The sequence below is a fragment of the Zea mays genome, chromosome 10 (assembly GCF_902167145.1).
Source record: "Zea mays cultivar B73 chromosome 10, Zm-B73-REFERENCE-NAM-5.0, whole genome shotgun sequence".
Classification (NCBI taxonomy): Eukaryota; Viridiplantae; Streptophyta; class Magnoliopsida; order Poales; family Poaceae; genus Zea; species Zea mays.
In genome coordinates, this window is record NC_050105.1 from 3,410,976 (window position 1) to 3,433,589 (window position 22,614).

The window sequence follows — 22,614 nt, forward strand, 5'->3', positions numbered from 1 at the left end:
GTCTTGAATCTTTTGATGATAAGAGCCATCTCTTCATCATTGAGCCCGGCCGCCTCAACTTGCGCCACCTTGCTAGGTAGCGACTCCTTGCTCCTTGTTGCCTTTAGAGCAATGGGTTGAGACTCGTGGAGTGGACCGTTCAACGCGTCGTCGACGTATCTTGCCTCCTTGATCATCATCCGCCCGCTCACGAATTTTCCAAGTACTTCTTCGGGCGTCATTATCGTGTACCTGGGATTCTCACGAATATTGTTCACGAGATGAGGATCAAGAACGGTAAATGACCTGAGCATTAGGCGGACGACGTCGTGATCCGTCCAACGCGTGCTTCCGTAGCTCCTTATCTTGTTGATAAGGGTCTTGAGCCGGTTGTAAGTTTGAGTTGGCTCTTCTCCCCTTATCATGGCGAATCGTCCAAGCTCGCCCTCCACCAACTCCATCTTGGTGAGCATGGTGATGTCGTTCCCCTCGTGAGAGATCTTGAGGGTGTCCCATATCTGCTTGGCGTTGTCCAAGCCGCTCACCTTATTGTACTCTTCCCTGCACAAAGATGCTAAGAGAACAGTAGTAGCTTGTGCATTTTTATGAATTTGTTCATTGATAAACATAGGGCTATCCGAGCTATCAAATTTCATTCCATTCTCTACAATCTCCCATATGCTTGGATGGAGAGAGAATAAATGACTACGCATTTTGTGACTCCAAAATCCGTAGTCCTCCCCATCAAAGTGTGGAGGTTTACCAAGAGGAATGGAGAGCAAATGCGAATTCGAACTATGTGGAATACGAGAATAATCAAATGAAAAGTTCGAATTGACCGTCTTCCTGTAGTCGTTGTCGTCGTCCTTTTGGGAAGAAGAGGACTCATCGCTGTCGTAGTAGACGATCTCCTTGATGCGTCTTGTCTTCTTCTTCTTCCCATCTTTTCGCTTGTGGCCCGAGCCCGAGTTGTTGGACTTGTCATCCCTTGGCTCGTTGACGAAAGACTCCTTCTCCTTGTCGTTGATCACAATTCCCTTCCCCTTAGGATCCATCTCTTCGGGCGGTTAGTCCCTTTCTTGAAGAGAACGGCTCCGATACCAATTGAGAGCACCTAGAGGGGGGGGTGAATAGGTGATCCTGTAAACTTCAGAACTTAAGCCACAAAACTTTGATTAAGTGTTAGCACAGTTAATGCCAAGTGGCTAGAGAGAAGTTCTTGCACAATATGATAATCACAAGTAGTTCAACACAGAGAAGACACAGTGATTTATCCCGTGGTTCGGCCAAGTACAAAACTTGCCTACTCCACGTTGTGGCGTCCCAACGGACGAGAGTTGCACTCAACTCCTCTCAAGTGATCCAATGATCAACTTGAATACCACAGTGTTATGCTTTTCTTTCAATATCCCGTTTGCGAGGAATCTTCACAACTTGGAGTCTCTCGCCCTTACACTTGAGATTCACAAAGAAATACGGAGTAAGGGAGGGAAGCAACACACACAAATCCACAGCAAAACGCGCACACACACGGCCAAGAGTCGAGCTCAAAAGACTATCTCAAGGTTCTCACAAGAACGGAGCTCGAATCACTTAGAATGACAATCGGATGCGCAAAGACTGAGTGTGGATGATCAGGAATGCTCTAAGGTTGCTTGGTTGTCTCCTCCATGCGCCTAGGGGTCCCTTTTATAGCCCCAAGGCAGCTAGGAGCCGTTGAGAGCAATTCCAGAAGGTCAATCTTGCCTTCTGTCGTCGGGCGCACCGGACAGTCCGGTGCACACCGGACACTGTCCGGTGCCCGATTTACTTCCATAAACAGCGCAGCCGACCGTTGCCGACCGTTGCAGATCTGGCGCACCGGACAGTCCGGTGCACACCGGACAGTCCGGTGCCCCATTCCGACCGTTGGCTCGGCCACGTGTCGCGCGCCGATCGCCCGGCCGACCGTTGGCCCGGCCGACCGTTGGCTCACCGGACAGTCCGGTGCACACCGGACAGTCCGGTGAATTTTAGCCGAAGTCGCCGGAGAAAAACCCGAAAGCGGCTGGTTTGCTCCACGCTGGTCTGGCGCACCGGACACTGTCCGGTGCACACCGGACAGTCCGGTGCCCCAGCCCGAAGCAGCCCTCCACTCCTCTTCTTCTTCCTGTTTCTAACACTTAGACAAGAATATTAGTACACAAAACCAATGTACTAAGGCTTAGAAACATACCTTAACTTGTGATTTGCACTTTGTTCATCCATGGGCATATTTTCACATTTAAGCACTTGTGTTTGCACTCAATCACCAAAATACTTAGAAATGGCCCAAAGGCACATTTCCCTTTCACTCGTCGCCGGTGAAGGACCTCGGCCTGGGCACCTCCTGTCGTAGGGAGCGCGGCGGAATCAAGTAGTCTCGATGGAGATGGCCTATCAATCTTCTACATCATCCAGCTCCTCGAAAACAAAATCCTGAACGCATGGAGCAACAGAAGATTATTAGTATATACCAAACAGAGATTAGTATCTCCCAGTTTTGCTTGCGGTCCAGAATTGGCTGGCAGTGACCACCTCGAGGATGGTGTCAGTTCTGAACTCCTTCCTCCATTTCAGCATCTTCGACCACATCAGCATCGCCTTATCGGCTTTGAACTTCCTGGCCTTGAGGAACCTGAACCAAACCGCGAGTTTCAAGCACTGGCATAGTGGCATTCAATGAACCGCGTCCAAATGCAGCGCAGGCAACGAAACAGAGGGGTGGGCTTTAATGTGACCTGAGCATCATGTGGTAGTCACCGTGCTTGTCGGGGAGGAGGCCGTGCGCGGCGAGGCGGTCGTGGAAGGAGGCGACGGTGCGCTCCCCCTGCCACCAGTACAAGATTCATATTCCTCCAATGAATGTGGATTCAGAGGAAGGCATAATTCCTTGTCAACAAAAAGGGGTTCTATCGTCCAGCAACCCTCAAACTTCCTCATAAAGCCATCTCGCCCTTGCCTAAACTTTACCTGCAGAAGGTATTGCATGGATCAAAATATCAGGCAAAGTATTGCATTTGCTAACCAAAGGATAATGTCAGTGTTTCAGTTTTTTACAGTGTGTTTTTTTCTGTTCTGATCAACAAAAACATGAACAAAAAAGGTGCCAGACCACCAAAAGAACTTCTAGATTGCTGTCTGCTCCACTTCAATATCAATATTAATATATAAGGAAAAAAAGATGGACTTCCATATAAACTACCCATATTGAGCATGTATTGTCTTCTCTACTCTTACTTAGGGGGTGTTTGGTTTTAGGGACTAATTTTTAGTCCCTCCATTTTATTCAACTTTAGTCCCTAAATTGTCAAATATGGAAACTAAAATAGAGTTATAGTTTCCGTATTTGGCAATTTATAGACTAAAATAGAATAAAATGGAGGGACTAAAAATTAGTCTCTATTAACCAAACACTCCCTTAATAGGATGTACATTTTATGGTTATGGAGTAAAGACGTTGGCAGCTTCCTCGCACATTCTAATTACTGAAACAGAGATAATCCAAAGCATTACAAGTCACATGAGGAAGAATACCAAAACAAGTTCAATGATTCCAAAGGGTAACTCGCTGTTAAACTCATCTCCAGGAAAAAAATCTATGTTCAACTTTTCATGTAGTTCAGTTTTACAATGGTGCTTTCCTTCATTATGCTCAAACACTAAAAATCATAAAATTAGCAGATTGAACTAACAGGGTTAGCAATAGGTGAGCTACGGAAAAATATTGGATGGCTTCCATGTGAGTAGGGTCTAGAAAAGAAATAACCGAGGCAAGTCTTATCCCTATATATATTTTGCAGAGAGGCTACCAATACAAATATTATATAGAGGGCGTTGCAGTTGATTTTTCATAGCTTGACAGTAGTCAACATTTTTGGCTCAGCAGATGGTAATGCCTCGTCTCTAGCTGCTGCTGACGGGGTGATACTGGGATAGCCGTAGCTTTGCAGGAATCCTCCTTAGAATGTACAGGACAAGAGATGAAGGGAGAATCTCCACAAGCTGCAGAAAAGATGGTAAGAATAGTGGAACATCAGAGTTATAGTAAGTATCAATTCGAAGTTGCCACACTGGAGCAGGAGACTTAATTTCGTGCTTTGCAAACTTCATACATACCAGGTAATAGAACAAATTCAGAACTGGATGGTCAAGAACATCGAGGTCAGCTTCCTCGTCAAATGCATTGAAGCACATCTGCAAGAAATGACATTGCAAATTTCGTGAACGAAATGTAAGAGCTAAACCTGCACAACTTCCAGTGGACAGAAACCCTTACCATTATGCATCGTGCCGAGAAACAACAGAAACATATGGTGGCAACTCTGCCGACTTCTCTCAGCTTTTGTTGCCTCCCTTTTGACTCAATAGGAAAATATTTTAGCATGATGAAAAGCCTGAACAAACAAGAAATGTAAGTGCATACTGCATATTTGGATGTAGTGTGGTAGCTAGATCAAACCCTGAACTTAATGCATATCACTAAGTACTAACGTAACACTTTTTAGATTTATACTCCTGCGGTACATGTTTTGCAGACAACCTAGTCAATGCAATTGGCTAACAAAAAGATAAAATAAAAAATCCATGCATTGTTGTTCATGACTTTATTAAAGAAGCATTGAGTAGTATTCATGATCTTGCCTTCCTCCATAGATCAGAAAACCCAAGGCAGTGAAAAAAGAAAGACCAGTAATCATGAACTGCCAGATAGTAATAACTTATAAAATTGCTTACCTTAGAAAAACGACCACACCTGAATACCTACCTACCAGTTACAGGAAGGTGCGCTGTTGTTTACCTTTCCACGATAGACCACTGCGTCAGTATTCTCAACAACTTCACAGCACAGGAGCTGCATACCTACCTACCAGTTACAGGAAGACCAGTAATCATGTGTTGGTAAACCAAACCGCTAATCAGCTGAAAGAATTTTATGCATTTGATGGTTTCTATCAGGGCAAAAAGAACTTACCCCTGATACTGTTTTCAACTGAGGGATGTTTCAAGACGACAACATCCAGCGTGATTTTGACTCCCTGCTTTTGCTTGTCAGGTGGATGATCTAGAAAGAAAGGAACACGAGCATGTTTGGCGGCTCAAGCACCACGCCTACAGAACTAAACACATCTGATGGTTCTCTTATGAGTACACAACTGTTATGACAAAAGGATCAGCCCATTCAAGATGTCCCATGTTAGGTTTAGGTTCTACAGAAGTAAAAATAGTCGCTACTTCATCAAGTTGAGCAAAAAGCATAAATACTGGACAACTTAGAGCTAGTCTTCAGATTGTACCTTCACCATTCCAAATATAGACCTTTGGATGTCAAGCAAATTCTTTAAATACAACATCAGCGACCTGCAAACAGATAGTTAAACTATCAAGCCTACCAACTTGTACTATAGAATAAACTATCAAATTCCATATCTTCCATGGTGTTCTCAGAAAGAATGAGATTCTGACACTCCCACAACTATCTAGCACATAAAAATTTCTATGTTCCATTTTCTAGCCAAGGCCCTAAATCCTGACAGGTGGAATTGGAATACCTGGTTTCTGATAGAAATCGCTTTTGCGAGATCTGCGGAGATGGGGGCATGGTGTACCATGAGGAGGAGACATCGCCGGTGGAGGGCAGCGCCGAGGCTAGGCGTGAGGTACAGGCTGTCGCGTGCGGCGGCAGTTCAGGCAAGATCTGCGGAGTCTGGGGCACCCTCCTTACAGGTTGTCGTGGGCAGGGCAAGTGCAGGCAAGATCTGCGGAGGCGGGGGCATGGTGTACCATGGTGGACGTCCTCCTTACAACCTTATAGAGTAGTAGTAGATTGATAAGCCTGACACATAACGAATTTTCTGTAAGAAATAAGGATGGAACTTATTACTAATGATGTCTATCAAAACGGAACTTTTTTCCTACAGAAAGCAGAGCTGCTATCTAACTTTCTAACTTGGCTGAACTGACAGCATAGTGACAAAATTCATTGGCAATAAGGTGTCTTAGAAAAACAATCTGAATCCAACAATATTGGACTCTTGTAGAAAACAATTTCAAGACACATGCTTTAGTGACCATGCAATAATTTAAGGCTTCTTTGAAGAACGACAGGATATTGCACATTGCACTAACATATGGCCAATGTTGGTGAATAAAATGAGTTTCTTTCCTTCTATAAATAATCCCCTGTCACTTATACACACTAACCATCCACTACAAAGGGCGATGTAAGCTTAACAAAATTAAGCATAAAATCAGTTACTACTATTTGTTAAGTTGAATGGGTAAACTAAAAACAATTACTACTTGTCATTTGGTTGTAAATAAAACAAGATAGAATTCCTTTCTAAAAAAGCTAAATAATACTTCATGAAATTGGGCATGAAAACTAACAATACAATGCTTGACATATTTATATTATTTAAGAAACAAGTTCAGCTCACTTGAGTTAGCACATCTCAACTATCGAATAGGGCAGATGAAAGGCTTGCTATGGCCATACAATATCATGGTAACAAAAAGGCAGAGTTAAGATAAAAGTATAAAAAAGGGCATACCTTTGATAGAGTTTGCAGGAAACAATGCTTTCATGTCTAAAGGACACAATGCAACATCATCACTGAGCTGGCGGAGCCTCAGAATGAAATAAAGCACAGTTGAGTAATTACCCAAAATCGAATCTCTGTCACCGAATTCCTGCATTTTGTTCCTCCCTTCCTGTTCCATCTAATCATAGTATTCACGCTCCTCTGCAGAAAGATCAATATAACAAGCCAAAACAGTTTTGGAGGGAAGTTCAACCATGCTCTTGTTTCCATCGTCCATCTCTTTGATTCTCCGCAATGAAATAGCACCTAAGAGGTTCTGGAATAAGCACACAAAAGAAACTCGAAATTTGTGAGTGAAAGATAAGTATTTTTAGATCACTTTGAGCATGCACTGTTTAAAACACCAAATTAATCGATGTCCTATATGGTGAAAATTAAGAAGACAGGAAAATTCAGGTCAACTTACTTGCAACCGTGACAATCCAGTCTTACTTCCTTTCTCTAAGGGGTGCTGGATCAAGCTCTGCCAGCAGCTCTTTATTGAGAAAGGCTAGAATCTCAAAAATGCCATGAGGGTGTATAAATCAAATGAGTTGTTCTGAATGGGTGTCCCAGTGACCACCCACCGCCTCTCTGCATTCAGAGCGATAACCGCCTTCGTCTGTCGTGCTGCAGAGTTCTTGATCACATGGGCTTCATCCAGGATCACACGAAACCACTCGATATCCTTCACCGGTGAGTCCTCCTGCTCAAATTCTGTCCCCCAGATGCTGTAGGTGGTAAGAACGAGGTCGTACTTCAACAGCTCCTTCTTATCTCTCGTCCGCTCGCCATGGTACATGTAGACTTTCAGGCTGCCTGCTTTCAAGTACTCCTCCAGTTGTGTCACCCAAGATGAGAACACCGAGGGTGGCAGACCACAAGTGTGGTCCGCGACCCCTCCCTCCGTCCTCAACCTTCCTCCTCTTGCTCCCTCTAGCCTTCTTCGCACCCACATTGCGAGCTTTAGTCCTTCCAATCAATGACAAGAGTGTAAGTGTCTTCCCTAGCCCCATATCATCAGCGAAGATCCCGCCCTTTAACAGCGACGGTCATTTCTCCGTCTTTTGATTGGTAAGCACGTTCTCGAATCCCCCATCTTCACCTTCTTGCCAGAAGGGCGGCAGGTCGGCGGACTCCTCCCGGTGCACCATCCACCCCAGCGCCTCCTTCTGGTGTCCGAAGAGCTCGGATAGCACGACATCCCGGGCGGGTCCATGGGCTGAGTCTGATTCTTCCTTTCTTTCCCCACAAGCGAGAAGAGCTTATCGACGTCGTGGTCGCGGTCCGGCTTCTTGAACTGCTCCATGACCGCGGCCGCCTGGGAGAGGGCGAACTCGAGGTGGTCGACATGGATGAGGTCGATGTCGGCCTCGTGGAGGGCGACCTCGACGATGGAGGCAGCGGCGGGGCGCGCGAATAGGTGGACCTGGCAGGGGAGGCTGTAGGCGTTGGGGTTGATCTTCGAGCCCGACCAGGGCATGATGCCCTGCGCCGCGACGAGGTGGAAGTCGAGGAGCGGGGCGAGCACCGCTGCGAGGGCGCCTAGGAGGTGGTCGACCTGGTCGTTGCGGGCGTTAAAGATGGCGATGGCGTTGTTGTCGTACCGGTTGAGCGGCTGGTGGACCAGGCCGACGGTTTCGCGGCGAGGGATTCGCGGCGGCGGGATCGCAGGCGCGGGTGGGATCGCAGGCGAGGGCAGTCTACACTGCCCCCTTAATAGTTAGTAGAGATATGTTGAGAAAGAACAGGGCATATGCCCATTAACGTTTTACACCAGGAGCAATACCATAGGTGCAAGATCAGAGATAAGACACGGTCTTGATCATCTAAGTGGCCAAGAGCCAAGTGCAACAAATCAATATACTATTAAGGCCTTAACATAACAATGACTTTAAAACAACATTAGAGATCCATAATGTGCGTCCTACAAGCTAAAGCTCAAGCAAACCTATGAACAGGTTGTAGAAAACAAGATAGTATTGTTTCCATAAGTTGCGAAGCAACAAGGGTATGGTGAAACACAGGGCAGGGCCTGTTAGTACCAAACAACTTTCTCCTAGGCGTAATCACAATCAAATACAACCTAGTTATGACAATGAAGAAGACATTGACTTATACTAACTTGCATCATATAAATTTTCCTCAACAGAATTAATTTAAGACTGAAATGGTGACCATGCTTCAGCGAAGTTGCTTACATGTGTATAATGGAGTACGTAACAATTAACAACTATTCTGATAATGTAAATTCATTATACACATGCAATACAGTGTATGAACAACCAGCCTATAAATGTCAATGAGGTAGAAAATTACTTCGCAAGGTGTTGCACTTGCTGTACTATAATGCCAAAGAGCAATCAACTTTATCTGTTCCTATATAAACTATCAGATTGCATTCTGCAATATAGAAGTGTTGATATTCTAGAAAATACATGCACTGAAGACTACAACACTGCATATCTAAAGCTTGCAACAGCAATACTCATGCACAGCTAAGCATATCAGCATTCCTTCCCAGCACGCATGTTCACTCAAAGCTTATGACTATAAGCACTGATGCCAACTACAGATAGTCAAACAGATATTAAGTGTACAATGACAAGCAGGAGTGTCAGCATGACTGGCATACTTGTAAAGTCAAGATCTCCCATAGCATACATGAAAGGAATGGAGGCAAATGTGCCCAGAGTTTGACAGGAATCAACCAAACATGGTGAGAGCACCTAGAGGGGGGGGTGAATAGGTGATCCTGTAAAACTTAAGCTTATAGCCACAAAAACTTGTTAATTGTTAGCACAATAAATGCCAAGTGACTAGAAAGGAGTCTCAACAAAACACAATACCACAAGAGATCAATCACAGAGATGACACAGTGGTTTATCCCGTGGTTCGGCCAAGAACAACGCTTGCCTACTCCATGTTGTGGCGTCCCAACAGACGAGGGTTGCAATCAACCCCTCTCAAGCGGTCCAAAGACCCACTTGAATACCACGGTGTTTTGCTTGCTTTTTCTCAATCCCGTTTGCGAGGAATCTCCACAACTTGGAGTCTCTCGCCCTTACAATTGAAGTTCACAAAGAACACAGAGCAAAGGGGGAAAGAGCAACGCACACAAGACTTCAAAAGATCAGAGCAACAACACGCACACAAGTCGCAACAAGAGCTCGCAACACAACTCAAAGAGTTCGCAACTCAACAAGAGCTCTAGATGCTATCACAATGAAACGAATGCGTGAGATCGATGTCTTGGTGCTTAGGAATGTTGTAGGAATGCTTGGTGTACTCCTCCATGCGCCTAGGGGTCCCTTTTATAGCCCCAAGGCAGCTAGGAGCCGTTGAGAACAAATCTGGAAGGTCATCCTTGCCTTCTGTCGAGTGGCGCACCGGACAGTCCGGTGCACACCGGACAGTGTCCGGTGCACACCGGACAGTGTCCGGTGCCCGATTCCTTTCCTTAAATAGCGAAGCCGACCGTTGGCAGACTTGGAGCCGTTGGCGCACCGGACATGTCCGGTGCACACCGGACAGTCCGGTGCCCCCTTCTAGCCGTTGGCTCGGCCACGTGTCCCGCGCAGATCGCGTGGCCGACCGTTGGCCCGGCCGACCGTTGGCTCACCGGACAGTCCGGTGCACACCGGACAGTCCGGTGAATTATAGCCGTACGCCGTCGGTGAATTCCCGAGAGCAGCCACTTCGCTCGAGGCAGCCTGGCGCATCGGACACTGTCCGGTGCACCACCGGACAGTCTGGTGCCCCAGACCGAAACAGCCATTTGGCTGTACACAGCCAACTCTTCTCTTTTCTTCTTCTTTCTGTTTCTAATACTTAGACAAGTATATTAGTACACAAAACCAATGTACTAAGACTTAGAAACATACCTTTGCTCTTGTTTTGCACTTTGTCCATCCATAAGCATGAATTCACATTTAAGCACTTGCGTTGGCACTCAATCACCAAAATACTTAGAAATGGCCCAACGGCACATTTCCCTTTCAATCTCCCCCTTTTTGGTGATTTATGCCAACCAACATAAAGCAACTAGAACAAGTGCAATATCACTTCAAATAAACTCAAATTTATTTTGATTCACTTTTGGCATATATGGATCATCCTTTGCCACCACTTGGTTTGTTTTTGCAAATCAAACTGAAATCTCTATCTCTAAGTCAAACACACATGTTGAAGCATAAAGAGAGTCTTTCCAAAAGAGATTGATCAAAGATTTCAAAAACTCCCCCTTTTTTTCATAATTAACACTTCTCCCCACAACAAGCCAAACTTTTGACAAGAGAGACAACAAAAGAGTTTTGACAAACCAAAAGCTCTATTCTACTTTTTTTTTAAAAAAAATCTCTCAAGTGGTAGCTGATCCATTTATCGCTTTGGCCTTGATTTTCTCCCCCTTTGGCATCAAGCACCAAAACGGGATCAATCGTGGCCCTTTGAACCCCATTGCCTCACCAAAATCTTCAATAAGAATACAAAGGCAATGAGAGAGCATGAGATGAACTTGGAATAAGTTACCCTCTCATCGGAGTGCAGTGGAAGTCTTTCATGGTCCAAGTCCACATTTTCCCTTTTAATTCTCCTTTGAGGCTAAAACCAGCAAACTCAAGCGTACGGTTAGTCTCAAAGGGTCAAGTTGTAACACATCTCCCCCTAAAACTGTGCATCACTTTGCAACGGACTTGTGAGGTCCAGGGAGTGTTTGTACAGCTTGAGCACCACAATAAGCAACAAAATGCATAATGTACATGATCAAAGGCATAAACACATGTATGCTACAATTCAATCCAAGTTCCGCGAATCTAGGACATTTAGCCCACTACGCAGCCTGCAAAAGGTCTTCTCATCTAGAGGCTTGGTAAAGATATCGGCTAGCTGGTTCTCGGTGCTAACATGAAACACTTCGATATCTCCCTTTTGCTGGTGGTCTCTCAAAAAGTGATGCCGGATGTCTATGTGCTTTGTGCGGCTGTGTTCAACAGGATTTTCCGCCATGCGGATAGCACTCTCATTATCACATAGGAGTGGGACTTTGCTCAGATTGTAGCCAAAGTCCCGGAGGGTTTGCCTCATCCAAAGTAGTTGCGCGCAACACTGTCCTGCGGCAACATACTCGGCCTCAGCGGTGGATAGGGCAACAGAGGTTTGTTTCTTAGAGTTCCACGACACCAGGGACCTTCCTAAGAATTGGCACATCCCTGATGTACTCTTCCTATCGACCTTACATCCAGCATAGTCGAAATCTGAGTATCCAACCAAGTCAAAGGTAGACCCTTTTGGATACCAGAGCCCGAAGCAAGGCGTAGCAACTAAATATCTTAGAATTCGCTTCACCGCCACTAAGTGACACTCCTTAGGATCGGATTGAAATCTAGCACACATGCATACGCTAAGCATAATATCCGGTCTACTAGCACATAAATAAAGTAAAGACCCTATCATTGACCGGTATGCTTTTTGATCAACGGACTTACCTCCTTTGTTGAGGTCGGTGTGTCCGTCGGTTCCCATCGGCGTCTTTGCGGGCTTGGCGTCCTTCATCCCAAACCGCTTTAGCAGATCTTGCGTGTACTTCGTTTGGGAGATGAAGGTGCCGTCCTTGAGTTGCTTCACTTGGAACCCAAGGAAGTAGTTCAACTTGCCCATCATCGACATTTCGAATTTCTGCGTCATCACCCTGCTAAACTCTTCACAAGACTTTTGGTTAGTAGAACCAAATATTATGTCATCGACATAAATTTGGCACACAAACAAATCACCATCACATGTCTTAGTAAAGAGAGTTGGATCAGCTTTCCCAACCTTGAAAGCATTAACAATTAGAAAGTCTCTAAAGCATTCATACCATGCTCTTGGGGCTTGCTTAAGTCCATAGAGCGCCTTAGAGAGCTTACACACGTGGTCGGGGTACCGTTCATCCTCGAAGCCAGGGGGTTGCTCCACGTACACCTCCTCCTTGATCGGCCCGTTGAGGAAAGCGCTCTTCACATCCATTTGGAACAACCTGAAAGAATGGTGAGCGGCATATGCTAGCAAGATGCGAATAGACTCTAGCCTAGCCACAGGAGCAAATGTCTCCTCAAAGTCCAAACCTGCGACTTGGGCATAACCTTTTGCCACAAGTCGAGCCTTGTTCCTCGTCACCACCCCGTGCTCGTCCTGTTTGTTGCGGAACACCCACTTGGTTCCCACAACATTTTGCTTGGGACGAGGCACCAGTGTCCAAACTTCATTGCGCTTGAAGTTGTTGAGCTCCTCCTGCATGGCCAACACCCAGTCCGGATCTAGCAAGGCCTCCTCTACCCTGAAAGGCTCAATAGAAGAGACAAAGGAGTAATGCTCACAAAAATTAACTAATCTAGATCGAGTAGTTACTCCCTTACTAATGTCACCCAAAATTTGGTCGACAGGATGATCCCTTTGAATCACCGCTCGGACTTGGGTTGGAGGTGCCGGTTGCGCTTCTTCCTCCATCACTTGATCATCTTGTGCTCCCCCTTGATCACACGTCTCCTTTTGATGAACCTGTTCATCGTCTCGGGTTGGGGGATGCACCATAGTTGAGGAAGAAGGTTGATCTTGCTCCAATTGTTCCTGTGGTCGCACATCACCAATCGCCATGGTGCGCATAGCGGCCGTTGGAACGTCTTCTTCATCTACATCATCAAGATCAACAACTTGCTCTCTTGGAGAGCCATTAGTCTCATCAAATACAACGTCGCTAGAGACTTCAACAAAACCCGATGATTTGTTGAAGACTCTATACGCCTTTGTATTTGAGTCATAACCTAACAAAAACCCTTCTACTGCTTTGGGAGCAAATTTAGAATTTCTACCCTTCTTCACTAGAATGTAGCACTTGCTCCCAAATACACGAAAGTACGATACATTGGGTTTGTTACCGGTTAGAAGCTCATATGACGTCTTCTTGAGGAGGCGGTGAAGGTAGACCCTTTTGATGGCGTGGCAAGCCGTGTTCACGGCTTCCGACCAAAAACGCTCGGGGGTCTTGAATTCTCCAAGCATAGTCCTCGCCATGTCTATTAGCGTCCTGTTCTTCCTCTCTACCACACCATTTTGTTGTGGTGTATAGGGAGCGGAGAACTCGTGCTTGATCCCTTCCTCCTCAAGGAACTCCTCCACTTGAAGGTTCTTGAACTCGGACCCGTTGTCGCTCCTTATCTTCTTCACCTTGAGCTCAAACTCATTTTGAGCTCTCCTGAGGAAGCGCTTGAGGGTCCCTTGGGTTTCAGACTTATCCTGCAAAAAGAACACCCAAGTGAAGCGGGAAAAGTCATCAACAATAACTAGACCATACTTACTTCCTCCTATGCTCAGATAAGCGACGGGTCCGAAGAGGTCCATGTGTAGCAGCTCCAGGGGTCTTGATGTGGTCATCACATTCTTGCTGTGATGTGCTCCTCCCACTTGTTTACCTGCTTGACAAGCTGCACAAGGTCTATCTTTTTCGAATTGTACGTTAGTCAAACCTATCACGTGTTCTCCCTTTAGAAGCTTGTGAAGGTTCTTCATCCCCACATGTGCTAAGCGGCGATGCCACAGCCAGCCCATGCTAGTCTTAGCTATTAAGCATGCATCTAGAACGGCCTCCTCTTTTGCAAAATCAACTAAATAGAGTTTGTCGTCTAATACACCCTTAAAAGGTAGTGAACCATCACTTCTTCTAAAGACAGACACATCTATATTTGTAAATAGACAGTTATATCCCATGTTGCATAATTGACTAACAGATAGCAAATTATATCCCAAGGACTCAACTAAAAACACATTAGAAATTGAGTGCTCGTTTGAGATTGCAATTTTACCTAATCCTTTTACCTTGCCTTGATTCCCATCACCGAATATAATTGAATCTTGGGAATCCTTATTCTTGACGTAGGAGGTGAACATCTTCTTCTCCCCCGTCATATGGTTTGTGCATCCGCTATCAATAATCCAGCTTGAACCCCCGGATGCATAAACCTGCAAGGCAAATTTAGGCTTGGGACTTAGGTACCCAACTCTTGTTGGGTCCTACAAGGTTAGTGCAAATATCCTTAGGGACCCAAATGCAAGTTTTGTCTCCTTTGCATTTAGCCCCTAACTTCCTAGCAACAATCTTCCTATCCTTTCTACAAATAGCAAAGGAAGCATTTAGGGCATGATAAATTGTAGAAGGTCCATGAACTTTCCTATGGGCATTAACAACATTTCTCCTAGGCATATTGTGAACAACATTTCTTCTACCAACCTTTCTATCATGCACAACATGAGAATTAGAAGCAGTCATAGCATAAGAATCATAAGCATGTGAATCAAAAGCATCATAACTTCTAAAAGCATTTCTAGAATTTTTTCTATCATGATACAAAAAGGCATGGTTCTTTTTAGCACTAGTAGCCATAGGGGCCTTCCCTTTCTCCTTAGCGGGAATGGGAGCCTTATGGCTTGTTAAGTCCTTGGCTTCCCTCTTGAAGCCAAGTCCATCCTTAATTGAGGGGTGTCTACCGATCGTGTAGGCATCCCTTGCAAATTTTAGTTTATCAAATTCATTCTTGCTAGTCTTAAGTTGGGCATTAAGACTAGCCAGTTCCTCAGTTAGTTTGGAAATTGAAACTAAATGATCACTACAGGCATTAACATCGAAATCTTTACACCTAGTGCAAATCTCAACATGTTCTACACAAGATGTTGATTTACTAGATTTTTCTAGTTTAACATTTAAATCATCATTTATGCTCTTTAAACTAGCAATTGAATCATGACATGTAGACAACTCACAAGAAAGCATTTCATTTCTCTTAATTTCTAATGCAAGTGATTTTTGTGCTTCTACAAATTTGTCATGTTCTTCATACAACAAATCCTCTTGCTTTTCTAAAAGCACATTCTTATCATTCAAGGCATCAATCAATTCATTAATTTTGTCTATCTTAGATCTATCTAAACCCTTGAATAAGCATGAATAGTCTATGTCATCATCATCACTAGACTCATTATCACTAGAAGAAGCATAAGTGGAGTCTCGAGTACTCACCTTCTTCTCCCTTGCCATAAGGCATGTGTGACGCTCGTTGGGGAAGAGAGATGACTTGTTGAAGGCGGTGGCGGCGAGTCCTTCATTGTCGGAGTCGGAGGAGCAATCCGAATCCCACTCCTTTCCGATATGTGCCTCGCCCTTGGCCTTCTTGTAATTCTTCTTTTCCCTCTTGTTCCCCTGTTCCTGGTCACTATCGTTATCGGGACAGTTAGCGATAAAATGACCAATCTTACCGCACTTGAAGCATGAGCGCTTCCCCTTTGTCCTGGTCTTGCTTGGCTGCCCCTTGTGACCTTTTAGCACCGTCTTAAAGCGTTTGATGATGAGAGCCATCTCTTCATCATTAAGTCCGGCCGCCTCAATTTGTGCCACCTTGCTAGGTAGCGCCTCCTTGCTTCTTGTTGCTTTGAGAGCAAGAGGTTGCGGCTCGTTGATCGGTCCATTCAAGGCGTCGTCCACGTACCTTGCTTCCTTAATCATCATTCGCCCGCTGACGAATTTTCCGAGTACTTCCTCGGGCGTCATCTTCGTGTACCTGGGATTCTCACGAATATTGTTCACGAGATGAGGATCAAGAACGGTAAATGACCTTAGCATTAGGCGGACGACGTCGTGATCCGTCCATCGCGTGCTTCCGTAGCTCCTTATTTTGTTGATAAGGATCTTGAGCCGGTTGTATGTTTGTGTCGGCTCCTCGCCCCTTATCATCGCGAATCGTCTGAGCTCGCCCTCCACCAACTCCATCTTGGTGAGTAAGGTGACATCATTCCCCTCATGCGAGATCTTGAGGGTGTCCCAAATCTGCTTGGCATTGTCCAAGCCGCTCACCTTGTGATACTCGTCCCTGCACAAAGAGGCTAGCAACACAGTAGTAGCTTGTGCATTTTTATGGATCTGTTCATTAATAAACGAAGGACTATCCGAGCTATCAAATTTCATTCCACTTTCCACAATCTCCCAAATGCTTGGATGGAGAGAAAATAGGTGTGTACGCATTTTGTGACTCCAAAATCCGTAGTCCTCTCTATCAAAGTGAGGAGGCTTGCCAAGTGGAATGGGGAGCAAATGAGCATTTGAGCTATGCGGAATGCGCGAATAATCAAAAGAAAAGTTTGAGTTAACCGTCTTTTGTTTGTCGTAGTCGTCGTCCTTGTGGGAAGAAGTAGACTCGTCGCTGTCGTAGTAGACGATCTCCTTGATACGTCTTGTCTTCTTTTTCTTCCCATCTTTACGTCTGTGGCCCGAGCCAGAGTCGTTGGATTTGTCATCTTTTGGCTCGTTGACGAAAGACTCCTTTTCCTTGTCGTTGATCACGATTCCCTTCCCCTTAGGATCCATCTCTTCGGGCGGTTAGTCCCCTTTTTGAAGAGAACGGCTCTGATACCAATTGAGAGCACCTAGAGGGGGGGTGAATAGGTGATCCTGTAAAACTTAAGCTTATAGCCACAAAAACTTGTTAATTGTTAGCACAATAAATGCCAAGTGACTAGAAAGGAGTCTCAACAAAACACAATACCACAAGAGATCAATCACAGAGATGACACAGTGGTTTATCCCGTGGTTCGGCCAAGACCAACGCTTGCCTACTCCACGTTGTGGCGTCCCAACGGACGAGGGTTGCAATCAACCCCTCTCAAGCGGTCCAAAGACCCACTTGAATACCATAGTGTTTTGCTTGCTTTTTCTCAATCCCGTTTGCGAGGAATCTCCACAACTTGGAGTCTCTCGCCCTTACAATTGAAGTTCACAAAGAACACAGAGCAAAGGGGGAAAGAGCAACGCACACAAGACTTCAAAAGATCAGAGCAACAACACGCACACAAGTCGCAACAAGAGCTCGCAACACAACTCAAAGAGTTCGCAACTCAACAAGAGCTCTAGATGCTATCACAATGAAACGAATGCGTGAGATCGATGTCTTGGTGCTTAGGAATGTTGTAGGAATGCTTGGTGTACTCCTCCATGCGCCTAGGGGTCCCTTTTATAGCCCCAAGGCAGCTAGGAGCCGTTGAGAACAAATCTGGAAGGCCATCCTTGCCTTCTGTCGAGTGGCGCACCGGACAGTCCGGTGCACACCGGACAGTGTCCGGTGCCCGATTCCTTTCCTTAAATAGCGAAGCCGACCGTTGGCAGACTTGGAGCCGTTGGCGCACCGGACATGTCCGGTGCACACCGGACAGTCCGGTGCCCCCTTCTAGCCGTTGGCTCGGCCACGTGTCCCGCACAGATCGCGCGGCCGACCGTTGGCCCGGCCGACCGTTGGCTCACCGGACAGTCCGGTGCACACCGGACAGTCCGGTGAATTATAGCCGTACGCCGTCGGCGAATTCCTGAGAGCAGCCACTTCGCTCGAGGCAGCCTGGCGCACCGGACACTGTCCGGTGCCCCAGACCGAAACAGCCATTTGGTTGTACACAGCCAACTCTTCTCTTTTCTTCTTCTTTCTGTTTCTAATACTTAGACAAGTATATTAGTACACAAAACCAATGTACTAAGACTTAGAAACATACCTTTGCTCTTGTTTTGCACTTTGTCCATCCATAAGCATGAATTCACATTTAAGCACTTGCGTTGGCACTCAATCACCAAAATACTTAGAAATGGCCCAAGGGCACATTTCCCTTTCACATGGTCCCCTAGGTATTTCACAGAATAGAACATGTTCCTTGCACCCAAAAATATATGGAATTTTGAGATAAATGAAGGAATTCAGAAAGCAGAGGCACCCAGTATTTCTAGCAGTGCCTACAACAGAGCATGGTCTAGCTACTTATTGTCCTTTACTGGTGGCACTACACAGAAGGAACCACAAAACAGTTCTCTTGAAGGTCACACTTCCTAGTAAGGAACCCTTGCTCCGTAGGTGATCAGACAGTCCATAAACATCTTTGATGAAACCAGCAACATGATATTATAGATCCTACCCCAACATAAGATGCCATGACACAAAACACACGAACAAAAGGAGAGATGCCACACTACAGCAGACAGAAGCACATGGCAGATGAACCCAAGAAAGATGAACCACATCACCAGAGAAGAACAATACTAAAGGCTCGTTGTAGCACAGGCAGCCAAGCACACAAAAGGCACAAAAGGCAAAAGCATATTGAAGAAAGTTTTGACTAAACTCACCTTGAGAAATTGAAGGCCGATCAGCAAAAGCGCGGGGAGGGGGAAGAGGCGGTCTTGTCCCTATCGTACACCGTGGAGGAGCAGCCCAGCACCATCTCCTGAACCTTGAACACGATCTGCTGGTCCGAGATGTTGGTGTGGTCCTCGGTGACGGCGAAGTCCCACATCATGGTGGGCGCGTCGACAGGGATCTCGACGTCAGGAGACTTGCGGCCATCGGCGGTGAAGTCATCCAACTTGGGGTGCATGACGGTCTCGAGGTCGCCGTTGGCGGTGACGCGCACTTGGTGAGAGCACCTAGAGGGGGGGTGAATAGGTGATCCTGTGAAACTTAAACTTATAGCCACAAAAACTTGTTAAGTGTTAGCTCAATAATCGCCAAGTGGCTAGAGAGGAGTCTTAACAAAACACAATACCACAAGAGATCAAACACAGAGATGACACAGTGGTTTATCCCGTGGTTCGGCCAAGACCAACGCTTGCCTACTCCACGTTGTGGCGTCCCAACGGACGAGGGTTGCAATCAACCCCTCTCAAGCAGTCCAAAGACCAACTTGAATACCACAGTGTTTTGCTTTTCCTTTCAATATCCCGTTTGCGAGGAATCTCCACAACTTGGAGTCTCTCGCCCTTACACTTGAGATTCACAAAGAAATGCGGAGTAAGGGAGGGAAGCAACACACACAAATCCACAGCAAATATGCGCACACACACGGCCAAGAATCGAGCTCAAAAGACTATCTCAAAGTTCTCACTAGAACGGAGCTCGAATCACTGAGAATGACAAACAAATGTGCAAAGACTGAGTGTGGATGATCAAGAATGCTCTAAGGTTGCTTCGTATTGTCCTCCATGCGCCTAGGGGTCCCTTTTATAGCCCCAAGGCAGCTAGGAGCCGTTGAGAGCAAATCTGGAAGGCTAACCTTGCCTTCTGTCGTCGGGTGCACCGGACAGTCCGATGCACATCGGACACTGTCCGGTGCCCGATTTCCTTCCTTAAATAGCGAAGCCGACCGTTGGCAGACTTGGAGCCGTTGGCGCACCGGACATGTCCGGTGCACACCGGACAGTCCGGTGCCCCCTTCTAGCCGTTGGCTCGGCCACGTGTCCCACGCAGATCGCGCGGGCCGACCGTTGGCCCGGCCGACCGTTGGCTCACCGGACAGTCCGGTGCACACCGGACAGTCCGGTGAATTATAGCTGTACGCCGTCGGCGAATTCCCGAGAGCGGCCACTTCGCTCGAGGCAGCCTGGCGCACCGGACACTGTCCGGTGCCCCAGACCGAAACAGCCTTTTGGCTGTACACAGCCAACTCTTCTCTTTTCTTCTTCTTTCTGTTTCTAATACTTAGACAAGTATATTAGTACACAAAACCAATGTACTAAGACTTAGAAACATACCTTTGCTCTTGTTTTGCACTTTGTCCATCCATAAGCATGAATTCACATTTAAGCACTTGTGTTGGCACTCAATCACCAAAATACTTAGAAATGGCCCAAGGGCACATTTCCCTTTCAATCTCCCCCTTTTTGGTGATTTATGCCAACACAACATAAAGCAACTAGAATAAGTGCAAAATCACTTCGAATAAAACTCAAATTTATTTTGATTCATTTTTGGCATATATGGATCATCCTTTGCCACCACTTGGTTTGTTTTTGCAAATCAAACTCAAATCTCTATCTCTAAGTCAAACACACATGTTGAAGCATAAAGAGAGTCATTTCAAAAGAGACTGATCAAAGATTTCAAAAACTCCCCCTATTTCCCATAATCAACACTTCTCCCCACAAGAGGCCAACTTTGACAAAAGAGACAATGCAAAAGCTCTATTCTGACAAAAGAGACAATGCAAGAGTTTTGACAAACCAAAAGCTCTATTCTACTATTTTCAAAATTTCTCAAGTGGTAGCTGATCCATCTATTGCTTTGGCCTTTATTTTCTCCCCCTTTGGCATCAAACACCAAACGGGATCAATCTTGGCCCGATAACCCCATTGCCTCACCAAAATCTTCAATTAAGAGCAAATGGCAATAAGAGTTCATGAGATGAACTTGGAATAAGTTACCCTCTCATCGGAGTGCAGCGGAAGTCTTTCATGGTCCAAGTCCACCTTTTCCCTTTCAATTCTCCTTCGAGACTAAATCAAGTAAACTCAAGCATATGGTTAGTCTCAAAGGGTCAAGTTGTAACACAACTCCCCCTAAATATGTGCATCACTTACACAAGGACTTGTGAGGTCCAGGGAATGTTTGTACAACTTGAGCACCACAATAAGCAACAAAATGCAGAATGAACATGATCAAAGGCATAAACATATGTATGCTACAATTCAATCCAAGTTCCGCGAATCTAAGACATTTAGCTCACTACGCAGCCTGCAAAAGGTCTTCTCATCTAGAGGCTTGGTAAAGATATCGGCTAGCTGGTTCTCGGTGCTAACATGAAACACTTTGATATCTCCCTTTTGCTGGTGGTCTCTCAAAAAAGTGATGCCGGATGTCTATGTGCTTTGCGCGGCTGTGTTCAACAGGATTTTCCGCCATGCGGATAGCACTCTCATTATCACATAGGGGTGGGACTTTGCTTAGATTGTAGCCAAAGTCCCGGAGGGTTTGCCTCATCCAAATTAGTTGCGCGCAACACTGTCCTGCGGCAACATACTCGGCCTCAGCGGTGGATAGGGCAACGGAGGTTTGTTTCTTAGAGTTCCACGACACCAGGGACCTTCCTAAGAATTGGCACGTCCCTGATGTACTCTTCCTATCGACCTTACATCCAGCATAGTCGGAATCTGAGTATCCAACCAAGTCAAAGGTAGACCCTTTTGGATACCAGAGCCCGAAGCAAGGCGTAGCAACCAAATATCTTAGAATTCGCTTCACCGCCACTAAGTGACACTCCTTAGGATCGGATTGAAATCTAGCACACATGCATACGCTAAGCATAATATCCGGTCTACTAGCACATAAATAAAGTAAAGACCCTATCATTGACCGGTATGCTTTTGATCAACGGAACTTACCTCCTTTGTTGAGGTCGGTGTGTCCGTCGGTTCCCATCGGCGTCTTTGCGGGCTTGGCGTCCTTCATCCCAAACCGCTTTAGCAGATCTTGTGTGTACTTCGTTTGGGAGATGAAGGTGCCGTCCTTGAGTTGCTTCACTGGAACCCAAGGAAGTAGTTCAACTCGCCCATCATCGACATCTCGAATTTCTGCGTCATTACCCTGCTAAACTCTTCACAAGACTTTGGTTAGTAGAACCAAATATTATGTCATCGACATAAATTTGGCACACAAACAGATCACCATCACATGTCTTAGTAAAGAGAGTTGGATCGGCTTTCCCAACCTTGAAAGCATTAACAATTAGAAAGTCTCTAAGGCATTCATACCATGCTCTTGGGGCTTGCTTAAGTCCATAGAGCGCCTTAGAGAGCTTACACACGTGGTCGGGGTACCGTTCATCCTCGAAGCCAGGGGGTTGCTCTACGTACACCTCCTCTTTGATCGGCCCATTGAGGAAAGCGCTCTTCACATCCATTTGTACAACCTGAAAGAATGGTGAGCAGCATATGCTAGCAAGATACGAATTGATTCTAGCCTAGCCACAGGAGCAAAAGTCTCCTCAAAGTCCAAACGTGCGACTTGGGCATAACCTTTTTGCCACAAGTCTAGCCTTGTTCCTTGTCACCACCCCGTGCTCGTCTTGTTTGTTGCGGAACAACCCACTTGGTTCCCACAACATTTTGCTTGGGACGAGGCACCAGTGTCCAAACTTCATTGCGCTTGAAATTGTTGAGCTCCTCCTGCATGGCCACCACCCAGTCCGGATCTAGCAAGGC

The 22,614-nt window shown here is 45.9% G+C and overlaps 2 pseudogenes across 1 annotated transcript; both read right to left on the bottom strand.

The window, feature by feature from the left end:
* Positions 1-3,548: 3,548 nt before the first annotated feature.
* LOC103640717 (DUF1084 superfamily motif protein) lies at positions 3,549-4,667 on the bottom strand (annotated as a pseudogene). The gene is made up of 3 exons (XR_004549299.2): positions 4,277-4,667; positions 4,117-4,194; positions 3,549-4,002 (listed from the first exon to the last, which is right to left on the bottom strand). The product of XR_004549299.2 is annotated as a DUF1084 superfamily motif protein (transcript).
* Positions 4,668-6,682: 2,015 nt separating this feature from the next.
* Positions 6,683-22,614, bottom strand: part of LOC118473620 (putative SWI/SNF-related matrix-associated actin-dependent regulator of chromatin subfamily A member 3-like 1) — a 25,082-nt pseudogene continuing 9,150 nt past the window's right edge.